Raw genomic sequence first — 22,924 nt, 5'->3', positions numbered from 1 at the left:
TCTGTGTATGGGGAGAGTTCTCTTAGGTTGGTAGTGATTGGCAGAGTTTAGTACTAGTGTGGGGAAAGCAAAATTTGTGCATTGTAGTTTAGTTACAGGCACGGCCATATTGAAGGTGGATTGTGAAAAACTTGATAATCTTTTACATAAGTGTATGTGTGTGTGTGTGTGTTCTGATAGTGAGAGTTAGTCAGTCATAAGGGTTTTGTAGAGGAGGAGGGCCAGTAGGAGGTTAGATATAGGTTCATAGGTAGGTACTAGGATGTCTGTCCGAAGGCATTTATAAGCCTAGCCAGATGTGTTGGCTTTCACCCCCCCCTCTTAGATTAGTTCCCTGTGCCTCTGTCCAGCAGAGCCCCTGAAGTGATCCCCGGGGTAAACTTTCTGTTTCCCCATTCACTCGTCAAGGTTTCTCTTGAAGAGTGCTAGCGAGCAGCTCTGCCTAATGTAGATTGGAATCTTGCTTCAAAGCATGGGAAGTCTCTGGGACAGGAATCTGTCCCTCCAGCACATCCTATTTATTGTTGTGGTGAGGTTTAGATCCCTAGAGCATGTGGCTTGAGGGGATAAGGTTTTCTTTAGGTGGAGTATGTCCATCAATTCTGGGTTGGACATGGCCTTGTATGTCAGGCAGAGATCACCTCTGAGCAGGCAATATGCAACTGAGTACAGCTAGAGTTTCTTCGGCGATACTGTACTTGAAGGCCTCACCTTGCATTTTGCGCAGATGTGAGTGTGTCGCGAATGATTGACGACCAGGTCTGCATATGTAATGAGCCATGATTGACATGGCATTCTAATCAGCTGGTGAGAAGTAAATTAAATGCCTTTGGGAATAACTTTTATGGGAGGTGCAAAAAGAAGCACAGTAGTAGTAAATCTGTCCTTGCAGTAGAGCTGAAGTGTTGTCCTTTACAGAAATATCACGTTTATAACTTTACCATTTGGAGTTTTTACAAGTTTCTTTCTCCCCGTTTGTATGCAGAGAACGAAGAACTCTTTTTTTTCCTAGTGGCTGGCAGTGCTTTGGCATGTAAGTCACCTCAGTAGGAATGTTACCACAGTAGGACACACAATTTTTCAGACTAAATTCAGTCACTCATATTTGCAGAGCTGAAAGCCATATTTTTCATATGTAGCAGTATGCAAGATGTTCTAGTGTTGCTAATGTTTCTTGGGAAAGTTTCTTCAGTTTTCTGTCACAAAAATAGTATGGTGTAACTAAAATCATTCCAGTTGCGTGTGTATTACAACTTTTGCTGTGGTAGAAAAATACGTTTTATTGCAGTGTTTTTTTAATGGCTAACTAGGTTTTGTAATTTAATTACATTTTGTAACAAAGGATTAGGTTGGCTTTTACCATATACACACATTGAACTGTAACACAGTTAAATGTTTTCATTTGGTGAACTTATAATCTTTGGTGTGTTCTGTATATTCCTTAATAGCACTAGTCTGCTGTAAAGATCCTTCCATTGGCGATCTTAATATCTGTAAGTATTTCTGTGTAGTTCCCTTTGCCTTTTTCATTGCAAAACTCAACTTGATTGGAGATTTTGAATGACCTTTAAGTTAATGATGCTTGTAAAGCGGTTAGGTTTGAAAGTTACTGTGTAAAATAGACGTATGCTAGTGTCCCTATTTAGGGAATGCATATTCATTAGTGCCTGATTACGAAATAGCACGGGGGCGGGTTTTGGGCAGGGCTTGCTACTGTGCATCTGGTGAGGTCCTCAAGTACAATATAGCCGTTTCTTCAGTTGAGCTGCATAGGGCATCTGAAAACTGTTAAACAGAAGTAAAGAACCATACTGAGTCACAAAAAATAAAGTAAGCGCTTTCGTTTACTTATATTAGCAAACTTCATCAGACAAATCAAAAACATATTACAAAGCTTATATAGAAATCCATTTTATGACATCACCACTCATTCAAAAAAGCCAAACCTCCATTTAAAGTAATATGACTTCAACAAAAAAAATATATATATTTATATAAAACATCAAAATGGCAATTTAAATCAGTAATAATTTCAAAATGAACTGAAATAAAATGAAAACACAATAAAAAAACAAACCTATGCATATATGTAATAATAATTATACAAGTATATATTCATCTGATCAGAGCCCTCATTTTAAGAATACTTCTGATGGAAAGTAAGTCATTTAAACCTGCGGGAGCCAAAGCATTCAATTTCAGTTGCCATACCAGTTCCTTTTCATCCAATTTCAGATCCATTGGCCCACTTGTGGTATTGTCAACTATTTTATCAATAACGTGAAAGACAAAGCTGTGTGTAGGGCAAGCTTTTATATGTCTAGCTAGAGCATTATTCAGGTTCATTTTCTCAATTGCATACACATGTTCATAAATTCTATTTTTAAGGGGTCTTTCTGTTCTGCCTACATAGAACGCAGGACAATTTGTGCAAGAACTTAAATACACAACCCCTCTTGTGTTACAATTGAACCTGCCATTAATATAATATTTGTTGTCATGTATGACCATGGCCTAGGGCGCCATACAGGCTGGCCTCATAAGAGGCGCAAAATCGCAAAACAAACCAAAGTTGAAAAGTTAAACTTTCTTCACTTTTTAACATTGCGCCTAATGCCCGTTTGTACACAGTAACATTGTGCCCTTCCTCCACGACTGACGACATGAGCACACAGCATAGAACGCCCCCTCCCTATGTTGTTCTTCCATTCCCTCCTCCCCTGCGTGATGTATGGTGAGTCATCTTTTTTATTTTTTTTAAAACCAGCTGCCTAAATCATGAAAGTTGCAGCTGAATTTCTTCTGTTTTGTCTTTATTAAATTAGAATAAGGCTGTACAACTTGCCCTTTTTTTGCTTTCCCGGCTGTATATAGAAACATGTGCACGTGGTCTTGTTCGGTTGGTAATGGCAACAGATTTCATTTTATTGCTACAAATGATAGGTGTATGTGTTTGTGTGTACGTAACTGTTTGATCATGATCTATCTAAACCTCGTTTTACACTCGCTAAGCTGTTTTATTTATTTTTTTATGTAAAACTCAATAAACAGTTTAACGAGTGTAACAGAAGGGCTAGTTAGATCATGATTGCACAGTTATGCACACAAAACATGTTGCGGTCGATAATTGTGTAACGTAAGGTAAAAAAGTGCCCTGAAATAACTGTAGCTTGCTTGAGATATTTTGCTTGTTATGCTGCTTTCTCTTTCCTCCTTCTCCGTTTTACAACTAGCCTCTCAGTAAGTTGCTTTTCTGTTATGCACATTAACGTAAACACAAGAGAGATTTTTGTGTGTAATGCTTCTGCTGCTTCCTCTCCATTAAGGAGAGATTTTTATGTGCAATGCTTCCTCTCCATTAAGGAGATTTTGTGTAATGCTTCTGCTTTCTCAATGTTAAGGAGTGATTTTATGTGCAATGCTTCTGCTGGTCACTCACCATTAAGGAGAGATTTATGTGTGTCTGTGTGTCTGTGTGTGTGTCTGTAAAATGTCCCGGTTACGTATAACAGGCAGTTAGACCTAACCTAGGATCAAACCCTATACCTTGCGTACAGGAGCCTGCATTCTCTACCCACATCAGCACTTGTCATATTCAGGAAGTTCAGTCCATACCTCTCAACTGTCTACATATTCACAGAATATTATACTTGGCTTATACTTTTTGTCTGTTCCTCTTAAATTTTGTGGTTTTCTGGCAAATCAGTGAGGATGGAATTCACTAAATCATGATAGCCCTTTAAGTTTTAAGCTTCCTCTCTTTTTTGGAAACACATGGTTACATGACATAATTTTAGCAATGTTCTAAGATTATGCAAGCAATATTTAAAACGTGCCCCTGGTTTTGGGCTCCCCCCCCCCCCATTTTTGGTTTGCTCCAGATATCTTCTGCTGTAAAATTGAGAGATCTAGTTGTCAAGTGGATGGTGCATTGGTAGTGTTATTGCCACACAGCAAGAGGTTCTCTGGTTTGATTCTTGGTTGGGGTGCCTTCTGAGTGTAGTCTGTATGTCCTCCCTGTGTTTATGTGGGTTTCTGTGGCTGCTCTGGTTTCCTTCCTCCCCTGTTACAATGACATGTGTCTGGAGCATTTCTCCCTGGGCCTTTGATGAAAATTGGCTTTGCAAGTTGAACTTTCCTGGCAAACAAATGTTAAATAAAGTTTGCTCAGAGCTTCAGGAGAAGAGTAGTTTAGTGATGCTTATTCTGCGTCTGTTTGCATTGTTAGTACCACAACAGGTAGTAGCCTTACTTTTGAGGCAGAAGGCTGTGGGTTCTACTCCCACATTATGCCGATGGATCACTGATACTGCACTATGTTGCACTTTAAAGGGAGTGGATGCTGCAGTCCTGTGAATGTCCTCCTTTGGAGCAATTGCATAGTAACTATGAAACATTTATCATGTTATCATCCATTCCCTATTGCAAAAATTACTAGCTTATCATTCTTTAATTTAACATAGACCATTTATTCTTCAAGGGCAACAGCCACTTTATTTGTAGATGAAACAATGAAATATAGAGTGGTTTCCTAGCAACGACCTCTTCATTAGTGATATATCCCTTTAATGTGGAATTATTTAGATTACTTACTTCTGCAGAGAGTTTGTATGTTTACTGATATTGGTGAATTGTAATGCCAGAAGTTTGAGTGGCCTTTTATGGTTGAAGTTTTCTGAAATGGGTAGTGTCATTGGTTCATACATTTTGTTTCATTGCTTACTAGAAGACTGTTCAAAACTACAAATTTAAAACACAATCTAACAACTGGTGCTGTATTGTACAAGGAATATAATTTAATATAATCATGAAGGTGAATCAAAGAATGTATACACATATGCATGGCCCTAAAAATGTTCGACGCCAGCCCAGAGAAAAGTGTGAAAGGCTCAATCATCGGCAAAGTTTAAGCTTTACTCTTGTTACCAAAGCAATGGATGAAGGTAAAACAGCCACATTACCTTGACCTGGCCAAGCCTTTTGGCAAAATCCCCTACTCAGGTGTAGTACAACAAATGATTAATGTAGGTTCAAGCACTTGCATCACTAGATGGATTGGCAACTTGAGCACAGGATGCAGGGGATCAAAACAGGGGAAGAAGCCAGTCACCAATGGAGTCCCCTAAGGTTTGGTACAGATCCTTTTTCTGTTTGACATATACATCTCAAAAGTATAAGGAAATACCAAGTGGCCTTGGCCAGTTAATTTGGAGATGACTGCGAGCTAGGAACAGTTACTGAATCCCCAAATGACTTTACCATCATGCAGGAAGGTTTGTCCCAAGCAATTGATTCATTAATTCCTGGAAAATTTTCCAGGAATTAATGAATCAATTTCTATATCAAGTATATTAAAATTGAAACATATATTAGGTTTATATCTACTATTTGTTGTTTTCAAGCTTATAAATTATTGTATAAATGCAAGTTGATTGTGGCATTTTACATTTTTATTGTTTGTATTAGGTTAATATTGATTTTAGTGACTAAATTGATGAGGTTTCTTTAAGATTTAATTATGTAATAATAGGGGTTTATTATAAAAGGCTGGGTTATACATAGAAAATGTTTTGATTTTTTAATATTGTTCTGAGGAAATCCCTTATCTGTACAGGGAAGAAAGCACTTAACTTTGGATTAAACTTATACATTCAGCTGTTTGGGCTCCTGGCTTTCCATTTTCTTTGAGTTATTGTCCCAAGGAATAACTTGTGTCAAAATCATGATAATGCCCTTGGAGAAGTGGGAGAACTGAGTACACTGTTTAGCATATTGGAACTTGTTGGTACAGTGACCTAACTTTTGACCAACATGTGCCCAGAGTCATAAGAAAGCTTTTCTATATTGCACACCTTATAAACAAATTGATTGCAACTAGATCTAGAGATGTTGTTGTCTCACTTTACAAAGCTTCTGGTTTGATTTCCATTCCTGCTTAACACTCATGCTTCTGCTAGTAAACAGGGAAGTTGTCTTAGACTTGTTATCCTCATGTTTTAAAACTTTCACTTTATTCTATCTTGTGAGGTCAGCACAGATGTATGCAATCCTATATATGGATCTTTACATGTAATTAATTTTGATGAAGCCCATACCTCCTTCAGAATGGGGAATACATAATCTTGTTATACACTGATTAGTGTCTCTGCCTCCTTACCCCCGTGCCTGTACTGTGACAGCATTATTTACGTTTGGAACTATTTAAACCAATAAGTATTGCACAGTCAATATTTACGGCTCACTCTAGGCTTATTTTATTGTGAAACTGAAGTTTTCTGCATGTAATTCACAATATAATAATAAATACATTTTTATATGAAGACAAAAATACCGGACCAAATTATAGTTTTGACTGTGTCAGTACATGGCAACTGTCTTTAAGAATTCTAGTCCATATGGAGATTGGACTGTCTGCCCCAAAGATTACTGGTTCATATATTAATGCAGTTTATTATATGGAGTGCAGTTTGGAGACTTATTAATTGAATTTGAAGGAAGGCAATACTGATCAGTGAACTACACAGTTGACTAAATGTAAGAGTTGATGGTACAGTGACAAAAATAGTAGCAAGAAAGGGAAGTTGATGGCATTTTTAATCTGTAGGGCCTGATAAGTTAACTTTATATAGTGCATCAAATTAGTCTTTGATGGGTGAGACTATTATTGCTTATGCAAAGCAGTGCATCTGTTACATGAATAAAAGGTGAAATTTGTATTTCTTTGGTTCTGTTTACAAGCTTGTATACAAGTATTGGTCTCTCGCGCATGCAATATGAAAGAGGCACTCGCACTGAGAATTTACACACTATACACTATAACAACTTTGATATGTTTATTTCATTAACTTATTCTGTATTGTGGTTTATGTGCACAGTCTGTACAAGGATTATAATTGGAAGCAAATTATCTGGTGAATGCTAACGTACAGTTGATCAAAATGTTGCTGTCAGTCATAAAGTTTATGATCATGTGAGAAAGCACTTTGGTTTAACGTCATGTCTTATTATTTCGAACAATGCATGTTAATAGAAATCCTGTTTTATTTCTGCTGACATTGCTTTGAGTATGACTTAAGTCCTATATTTCTGTAGTAGCTGCTTTGATACAAGCAGTTGTTAATTATATGACTTTTAAGCTCTCTGACCATTATTCCCTTCTCTAAGGTATAGTGTACATTGTCGGCTTGCTTTGTCTGATACATCTCATGAGTTGATTTTTATTTTTGCTTCATGACTGCAGTATTGCTTTGCATTTACTGAGAATGGTGAGCATCTTAATGTACTTACTATATACTCAGCGGTATTTTTTATCTTCAGTAACCTGTTCGCTCCTTTTATTCTAGAATGTTGGTGCCAAAAGAACTTCTAGCCTGTGTTAGCCTAAAAAAAACAAGCTGGTGTTACCTTTGTAATAGCAGGACATGGTACGAAAATTAATGCATGGTGTCAAAGGTTCTGTACTACTGCTTTAGATTTGTCTTTAATTTGAACAGCACTATGCTGGTTTGCCAAATGATTTATTACTTACAGTGCTCTTTTCGGTTACAGCAAATACCAATATATTATAAAACTTGTCTAGCAAATAATACCAGATTAGAAGTCAACACTCAAAGCTGTAAGACGACAACAGTACTAACTATTAAAATGTAAGCAAATACCAGAAAATAATAAATTTAACAAACATTTCTGGCCACTTGATATGAACATTTAATGAATTTGGAATGGATATATGTTCAAAATGAAATGGTAAATCAATATTAATGTTTCTAGTTCATGAACCTCACATCTGACCTATATAAACTCCAAAATTGTTTTGTAATGTCAGTTGTTTAATAGTGAAATCCTACAATAAGAATATAATAAGATTGTCTACCTTGACATTTTGCAGATTTTAGTGAACTATTAGGACTTGATAAGCTAACAAATACTATTTTCTCCAGTTTTCCTGCACACCTTTGAAACAAGCAGTAGGCTTGATAGTCCCAATAATTAATGTGAATTTCTTTCCACACTCTGATGTAACGTGCCTTGTAGGATGCAGTTCTTAATGAGAATCACAGAAAGACTTCATCGTTATGCTTAACCTTAGATGTAGGATTATTTATGACAAAACATGAGATAGTGATTGGAAATGTGCACAATAAAGTGTTATACTTCCACCCAATGCTTATTCACATAATTTCCTCATAACTCACAACAAGGAATCTGTCGTACTCCAAAACACCACAAAGACCATAAATAAATGTGTGTGTGTGTTTGTGTGTGTGTTTACGCGCATGTACCTGAGTTTCAGTGTCTGCATGTGTGCCTTTTTGTGGTTGAGACAGAGGAAGACAGACATGCAAGCAGGCAGAAAGACAGATAGACACAGGGTTGCATGACAAGTCAAGAAGAATAATTCTAAAAGGTTGTGTCATGTAACACATCTGTAGTAATACTTGCAAATTTCATTGTAAGTCAGCAAATAGGTGTTGTTTAAATGATCTTGTTGAGTATGCATTTGGAGTTAACGGAGAGCATCTAGGAAATAGGTTTAGGCCTTTAAGGTTGCTAAAATAAAGAGAATGTTGTGGAACCAGAGCAGATTGAAATTATTTTATTGATATGATGATTTGTTATGGGTAACAGGACTAGTCTAATAGCCACTTTCAGCTATAGTCCAGGTCATTAGCTATGAGAATAACAAGGAAGTGGAAGTTGTACATAATATCTCAAAAATGTGTGCACTAGGTACCTCGCTGAAACTGTTTTTGTAAAGCAGATTTAAGGTGCAGCTGGTCTAGAAAGAGTAACACAGCAGTGATCCCTTCCTGGAAACTGCTGCATGACACTACAAATAGTCATGAAGTTCCAAAGTATTTCTAGTGGAGATGACTGTGATAATAGAAATTGCATAGTCTTACTCATTTAATGTTTGAGACAACCACTGCCATACCCACATCTAGTAGGGGGATGGTATTAATTTCTCAAGTGAGATTTTACTTAGTCTGATTAGCAGGTATTATATTCTGGATCAAATTCTCAGCAATTATGAGACTTAGTTCTGAGCTTTCTCTACATGGTCAGCAAAGGAAAGGATGGCTGTCTAACCATCTCCATAGATATTTACCCCATTACACAATCTCAATTGCTTCCTACTGTCAATAAGCAGCTGAGTCTGAAGGTACTAGTTTAACCCTTTTATAGTTACTAAACAACAGCACATTGCCCATTTTGCAGTTAATGTTTATTTCTATTTTTGACAATGACTTATTCACCTTTAGATGATCTTCAGTGGCCTTAGTCTAGAATATTTTATCTAATAATCATGACAGTGTTTATAACAAGTGTATGACATGTGGGGCCTAGAAAAAAATCAGTGGACTATCCTTTCCTGATAGATGAACTGGTGAGACAGAGCAATGCCAATTAAAATACCATCAGACTGCTGTTTGGTCTAGGACATATATATTCCAAGTTCCATGAGACACTCATTAAAAGTTAATAGGTGTATACTAAGATAATGACCACTGGGTCCTTTATAAGCCTAGCCAAGCATGCAAATTGTATCCCAAAAGTTTATATGCCTTAAAGGCTATTTTAAGGTGTATATGTAAGCTAGGACAAGAAACAGAGGTGCAAGACCCAGGGTGTATTTCTAATTTCCCATCTACTGGTCTAGGTTTCTTTTGAATAGGGTTAGGGAAAAGCTCTGCTTCACATAGATAAGAAGCCTGTTCCAGAGAAGAGAAATTCTGTGAGATACACGCCTGTCCCTCCAACGTATCCTGTTTAAGTCCGCAGAGAAGTTTAAATCCCTAGATCAAGTCATTTGAATCTTATTAATTTTCTTGATGTGCAAAAGGTCCATCATAGTAGGATTCAAGGATACCTTGTATGCCAGGCATAGATTGCTTTTCAACAGTCTGTAGGAAACAGAATATAGAGATAGGGCTGTAAGGCGATCTGCATAGGACATGTTGTTTCCACCCTCTACTCTTTCTGTGAAAAACCTTTATAGACATTTCATTTGTTACAGGTGCCTAATCAGGTACAAATTAAAGAGGTCATTGTACTCAATTATGAGCCTGATGAGTTCCGAATACAGTGAAACAATGACTTCCTTGGACCTAGATGGCATGCCCTTGCTTATAGGTTGAGCAACATGGAATAATTTCCTTACTATCTTGGACACATGTTGGTCAAAACCAGGCTACCATCTACATGCATACCCAAATCCCGACTTGTTCTCCCGTTAGGGGTATGCCATCAATGAGGTCATGTCCTAGGGTGAGTGACTTCCCAAAGGGAACTATTATACATTTTGTGGCACTGAGCTTTAAACCATGGCTTTAGCACCTGTCATTTGGCTGTGTGAATGCTACACTAGCAACAGATCAAGTGGGTTTGTTAAGGAGGATTCCGCCTTCAATTGCAGTCAACTACACTACAAGGTGTCTGTTACAGTATGACTGTTTTTTCATGCATTTAAACATTGAAAGAACTGGAGTGGGTTTTGTGGGAGTGACCCATCTGTGGACATGGCTCAAATAGGGGTGTTCCTTGAGTTTGATGTGGGTGGGGCTTAAGGGGCGCCAGAGCAGTACTTCGCCTAGGGCGCCATTTCAGCTAAGGCCGGCCCTGTGTATGACAAAGGAATTACCAACTTTGATATATTTGCACCAATGACAAGCCCCATATTTAAACATACCACAGTGTGGTAAATAAAATTCCGGGGTCCCATTTTCAAGAATCCCTTTCAAATTCCTCCCCTTCCTAAACACTACAAGGGGGGATTCACCTACACTCTTTTTAACCACATTATCATCCAAAAGGAAACACCAGTTTTTAAAAATGATGGATTTTAGTGAGTGAGCATCCACTGAAAAGGTGGTAATAAAACTCAAATTGGCAAGGCCGTGATTGGAGGGGTTACAAAGCTGGTTATGATCAAATGCTACAATACCATGACATGTCAAGTTCGTTTCCCTCATTTGTCAAAGGACCAATATTGATGTTGCCACCAATTTCTCCTAGCTCAGTAATGTCCCACCCATCACCATAAGCCAATAAAGGTTTAAAAATATCATTCAACCTTTTGAAATGAACCAACTCAATAAGGTCATTAACTAAATTATTAGGGTATCCACGCTTAACGAACATCTCCCTCAACAATGTACATTCATCAATAAAATCGCACTCCAACGAAACCATCCTTGCTGCCTGAACAAGTTGGCCCTTCACAGCCGCTCTCTTCTGCAGAAATGGATGGCAGCTAGAATAGTGAAGGAATGCATTTGAATAAGTTGGCTTTCTAAAAGTCTTAGAAATATACCTACTCATAGAGGAGTCCTTGATCAATTCAACATCAAAATAAGAAATTAAAGAAACTAGTATGTTGGGTATGTTATTTTGCCTTGAGGGCTGTGATTGCATGGCACACTGGTTTTGTGAAGTATGTGTTTCATGGTTTGTGTTGGGGGTGAAGGTTGCTTGGCTGTCTGCTTTGGAGGGCTCTGTTGCTTTTGCAGATTTTTATTTAGAATCTCTGAGTATGTTTTCGTGTGTTTTTTTGCCGGTGCTGGTTTAATGGGTCTGTGTGAGACTGGTGGTGTGATGCCAGTATTTCCCTTCTCCTCTTGACTGTCTGATCCAGTCTTGGGTTGAGAGAGCATGGCCTCCAGTTTGGCTGTATAATTGCATCTCTCGCATGTATTAGTGTTTGGTGGTAGGAGGAGAGGGTTGTCTGTGTACATGAGGCAGTTGTAACATTGCCTCAAAATACCCAGATTCACCAGTTGGACTGGAGAGTACACCTGAAACTGCCCTTTGGACATGCCTGGATAGGTACAGTAAACTGTTTTACTGAATGGCTGGTAAGGTCGAATAGAGAGCCTTGTCCTTCTGTAGTGCTAGGGTTTATAAGTGCTTGCTATGAGTTTTGAGTAAGTGCTGGGCTGAGAAATGAATGGCTTGAGTGCTTAAGTTGAAAGTTTGTCTAGTTTCAAGGGAAAAATTGAAGAGGAGACTTTGTAGAGCCGGGAATAGTTATACACTAGCTAACCGGCGCTGCCTGGTGCACAAAATCGGGCAGATGCATTTCTTATAACAGGGAAATGAGAGATAGAAATTAGCCCAAAATGGTCAATAAACTACTACTTTCTGGGCTGAAACCACTCCTCCAGGGACGGACAGGCTGCTCAACGCTTCCCTCTCTCACTGGTGAACAGAGAAACTTCCTTCTATCTGAGTAAGGTATGGGCAAACAGAGATTTGTAACACAGCCCTGAATTCAGCACTAACCTGAAAACTCGACTATACTAGCTTAGAAAGGCGGGAAACAAGTGTGTATGTGTGTGTGTGTGTGTGTGTGTGTGTGTGTGTGTGTGTATATATATATATATATATATATATATATATGTGTGTGTGTATGTGTGTATAATATATATATATATATATATATATATATATATATATATATATATATTTTTTTTTTACCAGAAAATAAAGCAGATATAATCAAAAAAACTATTTAAATGCGCATAAAAAGATGCTTATTGTTATATATCTCCGTTCAGAGTTGTAGTCAATGCCCCTAGTAATAAAGTAGGAAGAAACACAAGTACAGTAAAAACAGACGAAAAGTGCAATTTATATATATATATATATATATATATATATATATATATATATATATATATATATATGCTCAAGTTATACAAACAAAGCTAGATTCAGCAGGTCTGAATCTGGTCCTATGCTACAGCAACAAGGTGCACCAATTTCAGAAAGAAACAGTTTGAATAAGCAGGTACAGTAAGACTGTGACCAGAAATTCCCAGCTCAGAAGGGCAGAATTCAGCCTCTCCTCCCACAAGAGTGCATACCACGAACCTTCTTAATGTAGAATAACTGGCCTGAAGCCCAAGTGCTTAAACCAGAACTAATACACTTTTAGAATAGCAGACACTGAGCTTTCAATTAGCAATTCCCAGCTTAGAAGGATGTAAGCTACCTGTCCTGCCACAACAATGCAGACCACAAACCTTCTTAATGTAAAACAACCAGTATGAAGCCCAGGTGCTTAAACCAAAAGACTTAGAATAACAGTTACAATTTAATCAGGCTACTACCAAGCAGCAGTAAGTGTAGCAGAATAAATAAAATTGAGTACTTTTAAGAAAGAGGCAAAAGCAAAATAAAGTAGGAGGAAACACAAATACACTAAAAGCAGATTATTTTTTTTTAGTAAAGTGCAAGGAGAGAGGGGAAAGAAGCTAAGTGGGTTGGCCTTCTCAAATCTTCTCTCAGTATTATGTGGAGTGAACACAAGACTCGGAATATGATCTCACTGTATTCAGTTAAGTAAGCAAATGAGATGGACTCAGGAGGAGTGTTCAAATAAAGACTTACAGGAGGGGAGGGCAATTCCAGAGCCACCAACACTAATTGCTTGAATAGCAGCTGTCTGACTTTAGCAAGAGAGTTGTACACTGCTGTTGATGTTCAAAGAAAGTTGATAAAGACAACGTTTTTCAGACATAATTCTTATATTGGCAGTGTCGCTCGTCCGGTCAGGATAAAACAGACAAAACAGTTGTGGGTTCAGTTCAAGCAGCTTTATTATATACAAACAGATCAGGATTAAGACTTAATAATTTAAATAAACTTATGATCAGACTGATTACTGCACTCATATACTCTAACACTAACTTAACACTTTGGCTGCTCTCTCAAAATAGCACTGCTGCGTGCACTTGCTTACTGTTTATATTCACGTGCCTACACTTGGAAATGCTTCTTAACGTTAAAACGCGCTCTAGTCTACATTCTTCCTCTTTGAGAAATAAGTCATACACTAAAATGACAGCATTCATTGACATGCAGTTGTACAGAAGTGATCCTTTGACATGCAGTTATACAGAACTAATTCTTTGACATGCAGTCATACAAAATTAAACAAATAAAACAGTCATGTCCAGGTTGCTATGTATTTTACACTAGGTCTAGAAATGTGTCCTGGTCGTGTAACAAAAAAGCTGGAATTGGATCTAGCAATGGGGGCTGTCTTTAAGGAATGTTCAACTTTAGGGATATCATCAGGAACGGGAATAAGTACTGAGACATGTTCTTCAACAGGAACATTGTCTGGGTTGCTCTGAGATGTAGTGTCTGTTATCACATGTACGATGCTGCAATATCTATTTAGACACTGGAAGAAGCCTGCAGTTTCTCCTATGTTCTATACCCTCGGATTCCGCTAAGTAGGATCTTGGCTCAGTACATATACCTCTCACTTGACCAATTTGATCAAAGCCTTTTGCCGTTTGCATCCTTACTGTCTCTCCTCTCAACGGATGAAGAAATCTGCTCATTTTATCATAGCTGGACTTCTGAAAGGAACGCTTCTTGAATAGTTGGGCTTTGCTCTGTTGTTTTTAGCATTGAGCACCAACAAACTAGAACTGATAGGTAAGGTTGTTCTGGTTTGTCTGTTTAGAAGTCTCTGAGCAGGCAAGCCAAGTAAGTTGTCACAGGGTATATTTCTGAGATTAAGTAGATTCAAGAAGATATCGGTATTGTCATGCTTTGACCTCTGCAGTAATTGATTTGCACTCTGTACTGCACGTTCAGCCAGGCTGTTTGACTGTGGGTATTCCCGACTGCTAGTAATATGGATAAAGTCCCACTCTTTTGCAAATTTCTGAAATAATTGACTGGTAAACTGGGTACCGTTGTCAGAAATAACTTTGTGCGGATTACCATGGACCGAGAAATGACGTTTCAACTTAGTAATTACAGTACTGGACATTAGGTTAGATAGCAAATCAATCTCAAACTAGTTCGAATAAGAGTCTACCAACATTAAGGAGTGCTCATTGTTTCACTCAAATATGTCAGTGGCTACCATTGACCAAGCTAGTTCAGGAATCTGGCTTAGCTGACGCGACTCTCTTTGCATGCGGTTTAGTATTATTGCATACTGAACAAGATGAAAGCACTTTATCAATGTCTTTTGACAGAGCAGGCCAAAATACTAGTCTTCTCGCCCTTCTTTTGGTAGCTTCGGGACCTGGGTGGCCACAATGCAAAATCTGAATGTATTCATGTTGTAAGGAAGTAGGGACAATAACTTTAGGATCTTTAAATATGATACCATTTTCCATCAGCATCTCATTTCTATAAGAAAAGATGGTTCTTGCGTATTATCGCAACCACATATTGTCAGCATTGACTGCATTCTCATCAACATTCCATTCTCACTGTAATTTCATGCTGCCGAGAATGATGAGAATGCGTGGTTGTTTTAAATGTAAATCTACTTTGTTAAAGTTTTTTTTAAGCAATTAAAGAAAGCGTGCTGTTAAGTGTTCTGCTTATATTTTAAAATAAGATATCGCAACCACATTAAAAACATAAGCAGAATAAGCAGAAGACTTGCTTACTTTTTCGAGAAACTATTATCGCAACTACGCTTTATTGGTTGGCTGTTCTGCAACCACACTTAATTATGCTTTCTCAGTTGATTTTGAATGGTTCATTTTAAAGTAGAAATTGGTTTGACCTGTATTAAGCAAGTTTGTGTCTGCAAAGGAAAGGATTTTGGATTTTCAGAAGAGGATAAGGGCTTTTAAGAAATGGCACAGAAGTTTAACATTCTGTAAATATTTCATTTAACACATATTATTATAACGGTTTGTAATACCAAACAGAAATAATTCTTCGGACATAAAAAGGTTTTCATTTTTCTACCATTTATTTCTGAAATATCTTATCTTTGCTTGGTTATATTTTTAAAAAAAAAAGTATTATCTTAAATACGGTGCCCAAAAATAATGTAGACAAGCTTAAAGTGATCAGTACTACCTATTATAATATTCTTGGCAGCATGGTATTCCGTTGTCACTGAAATAATTTACTGCAGAGAATGCTGAGAATATGTGGTTGCGATAATACGCAAGTACCGAAAAAATAAGGTTGCACTTCTGGCAGTACACAAGATTGCTTTGACAGCTGTGCAACATTGATGAAGTGGTTAAGCATTTACAAACTTGGATCAGTCTTTGTAATGTCTCTTAGCTCATCCAGTCTTGTGGTAGAAAAATTACACACTTCCATGACATCAAAGTCAAAATTCTCTAAATCAAGCTGTTATGTGGTATTTCTGGGCGATCTGGATAAGAGGTATCAGCCAGATAAAGAAGTTTCCTTTTTATGTAGACCATTTTGAAGTTGTATTTTTGTAATGTGAGCATCATTATTTGTAGTCAATCTGGAGCTGTATGCATAGGCTTCTTTAAAATAGTGACTAGAGGCTGATGATCAGTCTCTATCTGGATAGCTAGGCCATAAATATAATCATGGAACTTCGACCATGCGAACACAGTTGCCAATAGTTCCTTCTCAATTTGAGTGTACTGCATTTCAGTTTGAGTAAGAGTTCTAGATGCATAGGCAACTGGTCTGCCCGCTTGAAGAATAACTGCACCAAGATGAACGTTCAAGCATCACAGGAAAGAATTACTGGTTTGTGGACATCATAGTATCTCTGTGTAGGTGGATTGTCAACTTGCTGTTTGAGATTATCAAATGCTCTGTGGTGCTGTTCCAACCATGACCAGGCAACCTTTTTGCATGTCAGCTCTCTTAAAGGTGCTGGCATCTCAAGAATGGCTTCTTGTTTGGAAGGGTCTGGTCGTAAGCCTGTACTGGTGAATAAGTGACCTACATAAGTAACTTCTGATAGCCTGAATTTACATTTCAGAAGGCTGAGCTTCAAGTTCATTTCAGACACACTGTCCAGAACTTTTCTGAGATTTCTGTCATGTTGTGCTTCTCCATTACCTCCAACTAGTAAGTCATCTACTATTGTAGCACACTGATAATCCAAATAAAATTGCTCCATTGTACGATGAAAGACTTCACTGGCAGAATTTTATTTTAAAAGGCATTCTGTGAAATTTGTATCTACCAAAAGGAGTGCTGAATGTAGTCGGTAGTGAAGATTTGCTATCAAGCATTACTTGCCAAAACAAACTCTTTGCATCCAAGACAGAAAAACAGTGGCACTTGGTATGAAGGTGGCAACCTCCTCGACTGTGCACATAGGATGGTAGGGCCTTTTTAATGCTTTGCTCAAGTCTGTTGGGTCAGTGCATATTCTGATTTCAAGTCTGTTGGGTCAGTGCATATTCTGATTTCATCTGAGCATTTCTTATGAGCAACTGCCATGGAAGACATCCACTCGGTTGGTTCTGTGACTGGACAAATCACAACTCGCTGCACCATCTTATCTAACTGGACCTTGACTTTGTCCTGCATACCTATTGGAATTCATCTCGCTGGTCTGACCACTGGACTGACCTCTGGGTCTACCTTCATGGAGTACACAAGTGGAAGTTTGCCTAGCATGTCATCAAAAACATCAGCATACTCTGAGAAAAATAGCATCAATGAAGCTGGAACTAGGACATGTGCTTACATGATGGACTTCTTTGGTAAAAGAAAGCAGTTTCATTCTCAAACTGTCTTTGAGACCCAGTAATGACTGCATAGGTTTTCTGACTACATATAATTGCAAGCTGTAACTGTTCCCAGCAGAATAGCGTGAAAGCATTACTTAGCCTTCAGTTTGAATCTCTTCACCTCCATAAGCAACAAGCTTCGCACAATTGACCAAATTAATCTGTTCACCAGCTTTTAAGTCTAGCAGATGTTTCTGCTGACATAACATTACACTTTTGAACCAGTGTTTACTTTACTTTAAGCTCCGTGGGTTCTTTGCCAACATATCTACTGCATTAACCTTTTCATTGATCACTGATACACCATCTACATAGAAAGTAGGGTTGCAGCTTTCTTTCTACATGATCAACTCGCTTTCTTGAGTGACCTTTCTTAATAACTGAATGAGGCTTGCTTGATTTACAAAACTTTTGAAAGTGGTTCCATTTTTTGCACTTCTGGCATTGCTGACCAAATCTTAAGCACTTCTGTCTTTTAGACTCATGATTGGCACCACAGTTATGAAAGTTAACAATAAAACTTGACTTGGGTTTTACTGACTCACCCTTATACTGCACTGAGCATGTCTGTTTTGCTGAGCTAGTCTTAGAACTTACTGGAAAGTTACAGGTCCTCACTGGAAAGCCTGCAGGGGCTGCAGCTGCCATGTGCTTAGGCCTGTTTCTGTTAGCCACATGCTGCATGCTTTCTACACTTGCTCTAGAGACTGCTGAAACCATGCTCTTATCACTTGCAAGCATACTTGTGTGCCTTTCTGTAAGCTCATGGATCTGACAAATCTCTATAACTTTGCTCAATGTTAAATCACTGTCACGAAGCAAAATCTTTCTCATTGCAGCATTATCAACACAACACACAAGCCTGTCCTTTATCAACTCATCTTTCAGATCACCAAATCTGCACATTTTGGCTTTATTTCTCAAGTCAGTAATATAAGCTGAAAAAGTTTCTCCTGGGTTTTGGTCTTTTGTACAAAATAGGTGCCTCTCCAATGTAGCATTTGTCTAGCGGTTACGCATTTCTCTAAATTTACATTTCATGCACTCAGGGTCCTCTCTTGATTCAGCTGGTACAACTATATGGTGATTTGTTTTCCCCTTGTCCTGCATATACTGCTGGTGCATACACAAATGAACGCTCTTTTTTAGTGGCTTCTGACACTGATAAGTTAAGCAAAATAAATGCCCTCATACATGCATATCTGTCAGAAAAAGCTGCTTGCATGAAAATGTCGTATTCCCACTCAAATACTCCCCAGTTTTCTGCAAAATTATGATCAGACACAGGTGAACTGGGTCTGGGAAATGCCTCTGCCATTTCAACACACAGTAGTAATGGTGCTTGAAATTATGTACGAACATACACACACACACATATGTATGCCAGAAATTTATGCCAGAACGTGTAACTATGCCCAATAGCATGACAGACTCTTTGTAGCACAAGAACATTTTAAAATCACTGTACTTTGCGAAACCACCCTTTATCAGTATAAGAATACTTCAAAATGACTGCACTTGCAAATAAACTGTATACAGCATGAAAAACTTTTCAAAATGGTTGCAGTTGGCAAAATAACTCTACAGTGTAAGAAACACTTTGAAATGGCAGCACTCTGAGAATAAATGTACACAGCACAAGAAACTTTTCGAAATGGCTGTACTTTGCTTTGAAGTAATTCCACTGTAATAAACACACACTGCAAACACTTTGCACACTCCGAGATACTTCGAACAACTCTAGTCATGCTTTGAATGGCTTCGGTCAATGCAAAAACATGCAGTCGCCTTGCTTTTCTAAAGTTATTTTGCCCTTTTATTGCACTAGTTATGCCCGTTTATCATGCCCCATAAACTTTTCTTGTGCTTGTTTTATTTTAAACATGCTCGTTATGCAAATCGTAAGTAATTCTGAATCCCATGTAAGTATTTCGGTAAATTTATCAAATATTGTGGTTTCAAGCATTGTTTAATCAACAATGTATTTTGTGCCTTTCATTTGATTAATAATACGTTTTGTGCTACTCATTTGATTAATAATGCGTTTTGTGCTTTACAAATGCTTTGTATCGTTTTCTTTGCAAAATAAATCCATTGGTGTGAGTTTTGGTTACGTGAAGTTCGTTTCTGGCCCTTTTTTGATTGTCTGAGCTCTGTATCACTCAACCTGTTCAATATACCTTCACCGTCAACTCTGCACCTCATGGCTTGAAGTTGCACTCTCAGTCCCAGTTCTCACACCATGTCGCTCTTCCAGTCAGGATAAAACAAACAGTTGAGGGTTCAAGTCAAGCAGCTTTATATACAAACGTATCAGAATTGAGCCTTAGTAACCTAAATTTATAAAGAGACTGATTACTGCACTCATACATGTTAACACACTCAAAAATGCTGCCCTCTACGTGCTCACTATTTATATGCACATGCCTACAGTTGGAAATGCTTTTTAAAGTTACAACACACACTGTGTTCTACAGGCAGTGTTTTACTTCAGGACTCACCAGGATGTGCAGTGCTGTGTGATGTTGACTAACATTTTGATTGCAGTATCATACCTATTATTTATCAACTGTAAGTTTTCATTTGAAAGAAGATATTCTTAAGTAACGGGGGGCTTCCACCCCAACTGCAAAGCACTTAAAATTGTGTATTGCAGGGATACAGCAGCCCCCTTGCTGGATGTGTTTAGCCGTCATTCATTGATATCAAGTCAGCAATTCTTGATATTCGAGTTTCATATGTTTGTTTACTTTGCCCGCTTTAAATATTTTACTGTTTGTAAAATAAAATGCTGACATTAAAAAAAAAATATCCCAACCACCATGCTTAGTGGACAGCCCAAACAGGATGTCAGTCAAGTCAGCAACATCCATACCTCAAATTATTGGTACAAGAAATCTGGGCAGAGCCAAAGATAATGGGGAACAAAGGCCCATATTTTTAATATTGCTGTTATAAACTTAGAAAGTTGCTAGAATAACAAGTTTTGCATTAACAGTCAATCTGATGATGTCAATCTTCACATAATCTTTGACTGTGGGGCTTGGTTCCGAGCTTCAGAACCAACTCTGCCGTTATTCCATCTCGCACCTTCCCAAAACTCTCAAGCTAAGTTGTACCCACAATGCACCTCACCAAATTATCTCAGACCTCCATTGCCATTTTTTAGTGCCAGGCACACACTATCCAATCTCTCGAGCAATAGCGTTTTCTTCAAACTTTGTCAGTTTTTTCCATTTCCTCTCTCTAATTTTTATCTTTAATCTCTATCTGTACTACCCTGCTCCTCTTCTAGATAACTGGTGTGTATGTGCTATCTATCTATACTACCCTGCTCCTCTTCTAGATAACTGGTGTGTATGTGCTTTTCTCTGTTCTTTACTGTTAGGTAGTCCCAATTAACATCATTGGCATTTTCTCCCCTTTTACTTCAGGTAACCCTTCATACTATCTTTGGTAGTTATTTTTTCTTTTCATTTTCCTGTGTTTGATACACTTTACAAAAAAAAAAAAAAAAAAAAAAAACTTTCCATTTTCTTTATAATTCAGCAGTATGTGTGTGTATACACAGTGGCCTTGGTTTTTACATTGTGGCTGACAAACCCTGTAAAGGTACCTCTGGCTTCAAGAGGTGACAAAAATGTAGAAGAAAGATGCCTAACTCGGATGGCCACAATCTTTATGTGCATTGTCTTGGTGTGGTCCATCTACAGGAAGACTCTGAGATCTGTCATGGGTTCATTTCCAGAATCTTGATAGATCACAAAATCAAATTGATCTTCAAAGGCCTTCTTAAATCTGATTTTGAAGAAGCCCTATCTGGTCTGAACACAGAAGTCAGTTCCTCTTCTTCTAAACCTAAAAAGTGGAGTCACTCGGTTTAAACAAGTTCCTTGGAACCACCCCCTAAAATAGCCAAATCCCCCACGGTGCCGACAGCCTCTTTAACACCAGTGGGTCAAGGTACTTCACCGCATGTTGCCACTGGCACTGACCTCTTCAGCTCCATCAACCTCAGTACCAGTATTGGTGCAGACAACGCTCCCTTCGGTATCACCCGATCACTTGGTACCAAAGGACCCTCAGGTAATAATTTTATCCCATACAACTTACTCCCCCTCAGCAGATCCCTTTGTGGACCGTGCTCCCAGTCCATTTTTAGAGAGATGGCTCCCACAGTCTCCATCAGCCTCCTCCTATTTGGCCAACCAAGAGTTTATAAGAGTGAGATATTATGAGACTGGTGGACCAGTTCTTGATGGCGAGGGGATTACCTTCTTCCATGGTTCCTAGCCTTGTTAGCTCTGGAACCTTACCTTCTTCCACATCCCTGCCTATTGCTCCTTCGACTCCAGCTGAGGTTTCAGAGCCCCTGGTGCTGACCTTTCTGACTTTGACTGCTTTGGTGCTGGCAGGAGCTCATTCTTCGACACAGACAGTTACCCTGAGTTCTTCCGGTTCCTCTCAACTGAAAATCTCCCGGGGTCGGGGCTTTGTTGTTGGTTATGGGGGGGGGGGGCAGAGTTTGATACTATCAGAGCCTTCCATGTCCATCCGTGGATCGGCATATGTAAGCTTGACCCTGGCTTCTACGTCGGGGGCGGTCTCCTTGGTGCAGGATGGGACCACGATTCTGAAGAAGTCTATTTCGGTTCCGGGCTCCCATCCCCCTCTACAGGGGCACTTGCCTTCCAGGCTATGGAGAGGGCCTTGTCCATTGTGGTCTAACAGTCTGTGCTTTACCTGTCAGACCAAACATCGTGTGGATCCTCTTGACTGGAGCTTCCACCAGTCTCTACCCTGGAACAGAGGGCACAAAAGTTTCAGGAGCAAACCATTCTGGTTATGTCGTCTTCAGAATCCTCTCCGGAGTAACCCACTGAAGAGGTACCTTCAAAGGAAAAGTGTAAGATGAAACACCTGGACTCCCCTGAAGAGTCCTTCACAGAAGATATTGATTTCAGTGAAGGGGAAGGTTCCCCTAAGTCTCTCTTGATGATGTTTTCTTTGGGGACATCCTAGAAATCTTTAAACAGAGGGGTGGCTGGACTACCCTTCAACCTTCCTCGGAGGAAGTTGTATACCTAAAGGGTTTTTGTGCCCAGCCCTCTACCTCTTGGATTTCTCCACCTGCTGATGATCTTAAGTTGATTGCTCAGTGGCCTTGGAAGATACAGGAGTCTATTGAGCCGAACCCCAAGAGACCTGACCGCGTTCTCTTTGCCCCAAAGATGGCCAATATTGGGCCAAAGGTATTCCTTTGGGTGCCATGGTGGTTGCGGCAGCCACTAAGAAGGATCTTGCTGACGAAAGTCCTACTATCCATACTCCTAACAGAGTCTAGGACAATGGATATATTTGGGAAGCGCATATACTCCTCATCGACCTTTGTTCTCAGGTCCTTGAACAGTGTGGCACAT

This window comes from Protopterus annectens, chromosome 6.part0 (genome assembly GCF_019279795.1).
Source record: "Protopterus annectens isolate FY-2018-M chromosome 6.part0, PAN1.0, whole genome shotgun sequence".
NCBI classification, from domain to species: domain Eukaryota; kingdom Metazoa; phylum Chordata; order Ceratodontiformes; family Protopteridae; genus Protopterus; species Protopterus annectens.
The sequence above is the reverse complement of the archived record's forward strand: the minus strand, read 5'-3'. Positions refer to the sequence as shown.